Source organism: Periplaneta americana, chromosome 3 (assembly GCF_040183065.1).
Source record: "Periplaneta americana isolate PAMFEO1 chromosome 3, P.americana_PAMFEO1_priV1, whole genome shotgun sequence".
NCBI classification, from domain to species: Eukaryota; Metazoa; Arthropoda; class Insecta; order Blattodea; family Blattidae; genus Periplaneta; species Periplaneta americana.
Window position 1 is genome coordinate 152,689,610 of NC_091119.1, and position 10,160 is coordinate 152,699,769.

Here is a 10,160-nt window from a genome sequence, read left to right on the forward strand (position 1 = left end):
AAACCATTTTTAGAATCAAAAACCTTTTATTGTTAAGGATAACTGTATTTTTAAATCGGGGGGGGGGGGATGCAATTTATGCATGGAAAATAGGTTTCGCTGATATCTTGTACAATTTCAAATATTTTTAATGTAGTATAACTGAGATATGAAAGAAGAATTTTCTGTGATATGAATGCAGAGTATTCTAATATTGTAGCATAAAACTGCGTGTCATCATGAGTTTAGACACATCTAGAGTTTTAGGCTCGACGCTATTGGCATTCTCTGCGACCCCGGCTCGTTAGTTAAACACAAACAATGATATAGGACGAGATGAGGGGTGAAACGAAAAATTCAATTAACACTGGTTTTAAACTTTTCCTTCAATTTCTAAATTGACGGATTTTTGTTCTAATTTAATTTAAATAAATACTTATTTAGTTTGGGAAGTTTTGAAATGAAAGCACTGTAGACCTATAGTAAGTTTACTGCAATTTGAAGATTTAATAATAATAATAATAATAATAATAATAATAATAATAATAATAATAATAATAATACGTAATGAAAAGTTAGGGAAGAATTATATTTTTTTAGTAAATAATACAGTGCAGCAGCATAAACAAAAGTAGAAAGAACGCCTTCAAAGAATGGAAGAAATAAGGACTCCAAAAATGGTTATAATATAAGCCTAAGGGTCCCTTCAGACGAGGCCGCTTTTAGTGGCGCTTTAGTGGCGCTGCTAACGGACGACTGTTGGGCCATCAATTCCCTACACCGTCACGACAGTGTACAGGCTTAATTAGAAAAATATATCACGACAGAATAACATAGAATGATGATGATGATGATGATGATGATGATGATAATAATAATAATAATAAGAAGAATAATAAGAATAATAATAATAATAATAATAATAATAATAATAATAATAATAATAATAATAATAATATAACCATAGAGGTCTAAATTGCTGGACTAGTGCGAATTACGGATATATTATTTATGTAGTAAAATCCCCTTTATTTCACGTTAAAATAAAATAACGCATCTAAAATAATGTACTAAGTAAAATATTAACAAAGACATAAAAAATTAGCTGACCTCAGGTTCGAACCTGGGTTCAATTACACCACGGCCTTCGACTTTGCCATTACCCTACAGACACCTATTTCTAGTAGCTATATTGGTTGAATTACTCGTACGTGGTTTCATATTTGTTGTCTATTATATTTAATTTTGGATTCTCAAAAAGTAAACAAAAATATGTTTTATGCCATATCGTTCCTCATTTGCGTAATTTTAAATTAATATTTTCTATCGTCCTGATGTAAATCATCAAACAAGGTATGGAATATCCTCGATTCAGTCTTTCCAAACTAATGGATGAACTCAGACTCTTCTTCTATTTTTACGTCTATTCTTTCTCCGTATGAGCAAATTTGCCAAAAGTATATCTCCTTCTACGTCCATGTTCACTGGAAGACTGAAAAATTCTCTACAAAAATTTAGCAGCGCCACTAACGCGCTACTAAAAGTGGCCTCGTCTGAAGGGACCCTAAAGGTAAGAGAGATACAGAGTTGGGCACGAATAACCGGTCGGTCTCATCACATTTGGTCTGAATCTAAAATTTCTCCTAAATTAATTAATGTGACATGAAATTAAAATTAAATTGAATAACCTAATGAAAGTAACGAAGTTCCGTAACCTTCGCAATAAATAAATGTCCTCCACATGCATCCAAACACTTCCGTGCGCGATATAAGAAGACTATTTAGAAATGGAATTGAGGATGGGACAGACCGATAGGGACAGTCATTGAAAAAAAGAATAAAAAGAATATCTTAACAAATTAAAAGCACGTGTCGAAAGTTTCTAATTCATACTTCTACCACAGTCTAGTATATACAGTCACGAAGCTTGAGTTGATGAGAGTACTAGGAACAATAGACTGTGCCGGTACTATTTCGCATTGTCTGTAATGAGGCGATAGTAGCGATCCTAGTGGTTAGAAACTATCTATGGATGCATATTCCCTACATATTGAGTTTCGTCACTGTATATACTAAACTGTGCTTCTACCTTCTTCAAACCGACGAGCTAATTTTAGAGTTGGCATTGGAACACAGTTTCTGCAATCACTACCGTTCCTCTGACATGATTTCAATAATATCCCATCTCAAAATTTCTCATTAACATCTCATCAAGCATGACACCATAGTTCTGAAGCTGAACTAATAGAGAGATGTAATAGTCAGTCCCCTAAGAGACACCTGGCGAGATTAGATTGACATATTATTTGAAAGCAAATGTGATTCTGTTGAATTCTTTGTATTTTAACTTTAGAATTTCAAATGATAAACAGAACGCCAGAAAGCTGGTCTTGCAACAATAGAAATCTACTGCAGGTATATGGAGGCCATGCTTTCACAGCTACTGCATGGGGTTCCCCAGCGTCATAACAAACATAATCAAACCAAAACATTCGATTCGATGCAGTGTGACTATGTGCTCATGAATTATTCAGACTCATTGTTATACCTGCTCAAGATATTTGCGCAACCCTCTGATGTCACTGCAACAAAACATGGCCGATTCTATACAAGAACGCCGATATGAATAGTGAAATATCATTTCAATTCTGTCTCGTAGAGATGTGATGGATAATGCAAGGGCTACAGATTGATGAAGAATGTTCAGACCGTGACAATGAGATTCAATTGCAGGGAAAAAACGACCAGGTTGTGTTTGTGTTGGTATTTTGCTCCGGACTGCAATTGCGTTCGTAGGAATGCAAACACATCTTCTGATCTTCTGTATCCTATCTGTTACAGAAAATAAGCGAACTTTCACAAAATATTCTTTATGAATTTGGATTTTATATATAAAATAGACATTTTATTAAACACTTTATTTTAAAAGGATATTTAACGACGCTACATCAACTAAAAGCGTATGTAGCTTCTGGTTACAGTGAAAATGCTATTAGGCGAGAAGAATCAGAGGATTCGCCTTGGAATTACAGTAAAACTCGTCAATCTGGACTTCGCCTTGGGATTGCAGCAAAACCTCGTCAATCCGGACTTCGCCTTGCGATTGCAATAAAACTTCATCAATCCGGACTTCGTTTGAACAGGATATCCAAAGAATAGAACATAATTCATTCATTCATTTATAGTGCTCCGCCCAAGGGCAGGTCTTTCACTGCAAACCTAGTAATCTCCAGTCTTTCCTATTTTCTGTCTCCCTCTTTGTCTCCTCATATGATCCATATATCTTAATGTCGTCTATCATCTGATATATTCTTCTGCCCCGAACTCTTCTCCCGATCACCATTCCTTCCAGTGCACCATTCAGAAGGCAGTTTCTTCTCAACCAGTCAATTCCTTTTCGTCTTTCTGATCAGCTTCAGCATCAGTATTTAAAGCTGTCCACTTGCTCTATTGCCTCATTTAGAATTCGCATGTTTACCTTCTTCTTTTCTTCTCTTTGTTGGGTTGGTTCATATGTGTCCTTCCTCAGCATCCCCCTCCCGGACATAAAGGGGGGGGGGATAGTTTACGTCCGGAATCTTTTACCGTGGAAAGACTCATAATGCCATGTTTGCAGTTTTTCTTGGGAAAGGTAAATGTGATTGCTTTCCTCACACAACTCTCTCTTTTGCATCTCAAAAGAGCCCAGGGGTCTCCAGCGTGAGGTGAGGAGAGTGGATTTGACTAATTAGGCCCTCCGGACTTCACCGAAATTCATCGCAAGGGTTAAATATCAGTTCTATCAGGATGAAATGAGTCCGGGGTCCAACACCGAAAGTTACTCAGCATTTTCTAATATTGGGTTGAGAGAAAACCCCGGAAAAAACCTCAACCAGGTAAATTGCCCCGACCGGGAATCGAACCCGGGCCACCTGGTTTCGCGGCTAGACGCGCTAACCGTTACTCCACAGGTGTGGACAAGAAGATATAAAATGATCGAAAATCGCCATTACTTGCCTACTCATGTATTACGTTTGATTTATTTGGCTATAGTTGAATCTGTTATCCAACATGGTATAACTGGATGGGGAGGCATTACAAAAACTGCTCTTTTTCCTCTAATTATGTTGCAAAAACGTATAATCAAAATTTGTTTGAAAAGGCGACTGGATTATCCAACAAATTTGATCCATTCCGAATTGAATGTTTTTAGAATTGACCAAATGTATAAATACTCTTTAATGAAATTCTATCATAAAAATAGAATGAAATTTGTAGCTCAGCCACATGCTCATAATACAAGACGAAATGAAATTCTTAAATTAGATGAACCTAAATATTTCACATCTGCTGCTTTACTACACAGTACAAATTATGGTCCACGTCTATATAATTCGATAATAAAATTTCATCCAGAATTGACTACTTTAAGCAATGAAATTTTCAGATCCAGAATTAAAAAATTTATATGACAGACTTCCCTGTATATATATTATGTACCATGCATTGTAAAACAAAATTATTTCTATCCTAAGTGTATTTTTCTATTTTATCTTGGTTACTATATCAACATGACCTGCACTAATTATACTACTAATAATAATTTAATATTAATCCATCAATCTCAACATCGTCTCTTTTTTCACTCAGTTATTACTAGTATTATTATTTGCTAATTTTATTATCATCTTTATGTGAGCTTTTTTATTAAGTATTTTGTCTACAAAGTATGTGTATCTATGTAACGGAACTGTCCCCGAACACGAGCATTGCTCTTTCGGGGTATTTTAATGTAACGTTTTTATGTATATGTTATTATTAAATAAATAAAATCTAAATCTAAATCTAAATATAATACGGATCGCATGCGGAGACTAGGTTAGGTTAGGTTAGGTTAGGTTAGGTTAGGTTAGGTTAGGTAACGGTGGCTAGGGCCGGGTTAGGGACGATCCTTTGCACGAATGATGAGGTGTACCAGTCCACCGGCCGCATTTGACCCCTGACCTGCTCACCCAATGCGGCCGCCTACCCCTTCGCCCTAAGTTCATACCGCCAAGGTGACCAAGCAGCACAGGATCCATTCCAACGGCCCTTCCGAGGTGTCGAAGCGTCCTTGGAAGTGCTTTTAAGGAATGAATCCTGGCGAAGATATTAAGAGGAAGGCGGAAAATGGGAAATATTGGAAATACTGGTTTTGCAGTGAAGGGCCTGCCATTGTGCACAAAATTATGAGTAAAATGACTATTATTATTATTATTATTATTATTATTATTATTATTATTATTATTATTATTATTATTATTATTGATTGATTGATTGTGATAATGATGACCATGTAAAGAAGAATAAGATTAAATTTTTGGTTCAAGAGATTGTTCGTGGGTTACAAGTGGGAGAAGTGGAGTTCGCACATCATAGAGATCATCAATCAGGAATTTTTTGTAAATTTTAATGGTGTCAATGTTGTTGGAGCATTGTTGCGACTCTCACACTAATTGAAGCGTGTTGCCGAGCTTATGTGTCCCTGTGAGAGCGGGAAAGAAAGTTTCTTTTCCGAGTGACTGTTATTCCAGCGAAACAAAGCCGAGGATAGCGAGCCAGTTTAGCGGTGGCTGCTGGCAATGCGCTCACCCGCATTCTTCTGTCTGTAGTCAACAATGGGCGTGTTGCAGCCCTCTCGTTATACGAAAAGAGGGAGGCCAACCCTCGAAACTAACAACACACAGCTTGGATTAAGCGATCACAGCTCCCACCCCTTCGGTACAATTCTTTTAAAAAAACATTCCCTTCTTTTGACGTCTACCAGCACCACACAATGAAATAAACAGAGGATCTCACACTGCAGAAACGACTGCATTTCACGGCTTCGTACTACATTAAATCAAACTTTGGATGGAATTTGGCAGTTTTAACAATCACTGACTTCTCAGTACTAATGGTCAGGAAGGACATTTTAATTTCCCCGAGTCAGGAAGTTAGTCACAGTCGTCCTCGGTAGTTATGAGATTACTAGGGGGTGGATGTTGATGAAAAGTTATCTTCTCATTTTTCACATTAGGACGATGCCTATTAATATAGAAATCCTTTCTATGTTAATATCAACGTAAAAAAGTAATTTCTTATATTGCATTTTTTTTTATTTTTGAACTAATAGGTCATTTTTATATTTTTTCGGCATTTTTGGTCATTTTTAAAACTTTGAGGAACTTTTAGATCAGACCTGCACAAACAGCGCTCAGCGGTGTTTACCGCTCGCCGAAACGGAGAGAAAGATAAGTCAGAATGACATAGACTTGCTATAGGTAGAGGAGAGGGAAACGACCATTCAGTTATCTAGTGGAGTGCAGTGTGTAGGCCTATTCTCAGTAACTGTTTCACGTTGCTTACCTACTGCTACAGTACAGTATGGAGGAATCTAAAAGACGGAACATAACATTTAACGATTTACAGCTCGAACTTATTGATCTTCAATGTGACCTAAGGCTAAAGATCGTTTGAATAATACTACTAGCCTGATTGAGTTTTACAAGACTAAACATTAGCAATAATATCCACTACACAGGCTGGCTGTGAAAATGATTGCTATGTTTGCCTCAACACTTATATTTGTGAGCAACCGTTTTCTATAATCAACTTTAATAAAGGTAGACATCGAACATCTGTAACTGATGTTTCATTATGATCAGTAGGCTACTGTTCCTTTCAGCTGCCAACAGCATAAAATCTCGTTTTGATATACTGATAAATAAAAATATAAAATAAATGATATTGTACATTTAAGTAGCTATAGAATTTCTATTACTTCTGTAAAATAAATATTTCTTTATTAATTGGTCATAGTCCAAGATAGTTTTGCAAACACTGAACGGGAATTCATTTCATAAGCACTCGTAATAGTACTTCCTTTTCTGTATATTTTATACGAGATCACCCCTTCTTCCAGTCCACCCCTATACAGAGCACAGCTAATATCTGCATTCTGCTCATGAACGGTGAGCCGGCTCGGAGAGCGCAAACCTTGTTGAGGCCTGTTTTAGATCATTTGGAATGCATTTTACTTTCTTCTTTACCGATAGGTTTGTTAAATCATTTTCTAAACAAATAGGTCAGTAGTAATTACCTACTGAATAACAGAGAAGTTTGAGTTTTATAGTTTGAAACAGACTCTAAAGTCCATCCCTCATTCCACTGAAGGCTTCACTTCACACAAGGGAAGTAATATAAAATGCTTGACAGCAGCTTAGTTTAAGTGAGGACTTTGACCGTACTGTTTTTAGTCGGTACGAGGATGTAATTAGAATTTATGTTTGGAAGGGGGGAAACTTTCACCATGTCCTGGACAGGACGTTGTGTCCTCAACTTGGTTCGGAAGGGATGTCTACTGTATAAAACAGTATTTTTAACACAAATATTGCATTCACTCTCATCTCACTCAATGCACTGGCACTATGACACGTTTCACTGATACTTCAGAACATATTTCACTGACACCATAGGCCTAAATTATCGAAAATATTTATTGCTACTGTAAACCATAACGTCATTGACACAGCATGCTCCACTGATACAATACTTCAAATAACATATACAATTCTCGGTGGGCGGGCAAAAGGGTTTAAGTCATTACTTTTTGCGATATAAGATTTCCGTCAATATATCTGTTTCCTAAAAGTGATTTTGAAACCAATGATGTCAACAAATGAAGAAAATCGTGAAATAGCCAAAACATGTTATTTTTCGGATTTACAGCAGTTGCTTAATTAAATCTTCTGTAATTTTGCATAAAGTGACTTAAGCCCTTTTTCCCGCTCACCAGAGAATTTACATCCTTATTGTTCCGTAGAATCAGACTTATAAACTTATCTTCCCATCTACGTTTCGGCCTCCCTAAAGGCCTTTTTCCCTCCGGCCTCCCAACTAACACTCTATATGCATTTCTGGGTTCGCCCATACGTGCTAAATGCCCTGCCCATCTCAAACGTCTGGATTTAATGTTCCTAATTATGTCAGGTGAAGAATACAATGCGTGCAGTTCTGCGTTGCGTAACTTTCTCCATTCTCCTGTAACTTCATCTCTCTTAGCTCCAAATATTTTCCTAAGCAACTTATTCTCAAACACCCTTAACCTATGTTCCTCTCTCAAAGTGAGAGTCCAAGTTTCACAACCATAAAGAACAACCGGTAATATAACTGTTTTATAAATTCTAACTTTCAGATTTTTTTGACAGCAGACTGGATGATAAAAGTTTCTCAATCGAATAATAACAGGCATTTCCCATATTTATTCTGTGTTTAATTTCTTCCTGAGTATCATTTAAATTTGTTACTGTTGCTCCCAGATATTTGAATTTCTCCACTTCTTCAAAAGATAAATTTCCAATTTATATATTTCCATTTCGTACAATATTCTCGTCACGAGACATAATCATATACTTTGTCTTTTCGGGATTTACTTCCAAACCTATCGCTTTACTTGCTTCACGTAAAATTTCCGTGTTTTCCCTAATCATTTGTGGATTTTCTCCTAACATATTCACGTCATCCGCATAGACAAGCAGCTGATGTAACCCGTTCAATTCCAAACCCCCTCTGTTATCTTGAACTTTCCTAATGGCATATTCTAGAGCAAAGTTAAAAAGTAAAGGAGATAGTGCATCTCCTTGCTTCAGCCCACAGTGAATTGGAAACGCATCTGACAGAAACTGACCTATACGAACTCTGCTGTACGTTTCACTGAGACACATTTTAATTAATCGAACTACTGTAGTTTCTTGGGAATACCAAACTCCATAAGAATATCATATAAAACTTCTGTCTTAACCGAGTCATATGCCTTTTTGAAATCTGTGAATAACTGATGCACTGTACCCTTATACTCCCATTTTTTCTCCATTATCTGTCGAATACAAAATATCTGGTCAATAGTTGATCTGTTACGCCTAAAACCACACTGATGATCCCCGATAATTTCATCTACATATGGAGTTAAACTTCTCAAAAGAATATTGGACAAAATTTTGTACGACGTCAACAAAAGTGATATTCCTCGAAAGTTACTACAGTTAGTCTTGTCCCCCTTCTTAAAGATAGGTACGATTATGGACTCCTTCCATTGATCTGGTACAATTTCCTTTTCCCAAATAGCAAGTACAAGCTTATAAATTTCGTTAGATAATGCGCTTCCACCCTCTTGTATTAATTCTGCTGGAATTTGATCGATACCTGGAGACTTATAATTTTTCAGATTTTCTATCGCAATTTCGACTTCAGAAAGTGTGGGTTCGGGTATATATGGCTCAGCAGTTTGTATTTCAATTTCGTCCCGATCATTCCTATTTGGCCTATGTATATTTAGTAGTTGTCCAAAATAGTTTTTCCATCTGTTCAGGATTGAATGAGCGTCTGCAAGCAAGTCACCATTCTCATCCTTGATCACGTTTACCCTTGCCTGATATCCATTCTTGAATTCCTTTATGCCCTTATATAAATCTCTAATATTTTTATTTTTACTATTTGTTTGTACTTCATTCAGTTTTTCCTTCAAGTAATCTCTCTTTTTATTCCTAAGCGTACGATTTGCTTCCCGTCTTTTATTGAAATAATTATCTCTATTCACCTCAACTGGATCCTGTAAGAACTTCAATTTTGCCTGTTTCCTTCTTTCTACTGCCATGCAACAATCTTCATCAAACCACGGTTTCTTTTTCTTAGTTTCATAATAACCTATGCTCTGTTCAGCTGCAATTTTGATATTATCTCGGATATTTTCCCACATGCTATTAACATCTAACTCTTCCTCAACTTCGTCGGAACTTGCTAATACGGCAAACCTATTTGAAATTTCGACCTGATAATGTTGCTTAGTTTCCTCGTCCTTTAATTTCGGAATATTGAATCTTCTAATATTAACTTGTTGCTCTACTCGCTTCGCTACTGATAGTCTTTCTCTTAATTCTCCAATTACCAAATAATGGTCAGAATTACAGTCTGCCCCCCTGAAGGTTCGAATGTCTACTATACTAGTGTATCTTCTTTTATCTATCAATATGTGATCTATCTAGTTATGTGTCAATCCATCTGGAGAAGTCCAAGTATATTTATGTATATCCTTATGGGGGAATGTTGTACTTTTAACAATTAAATTTTTTGATGTGGCAAAGTTAATCTAACTCCATTGTCAGTACCAGATATGTGTAGGCTCT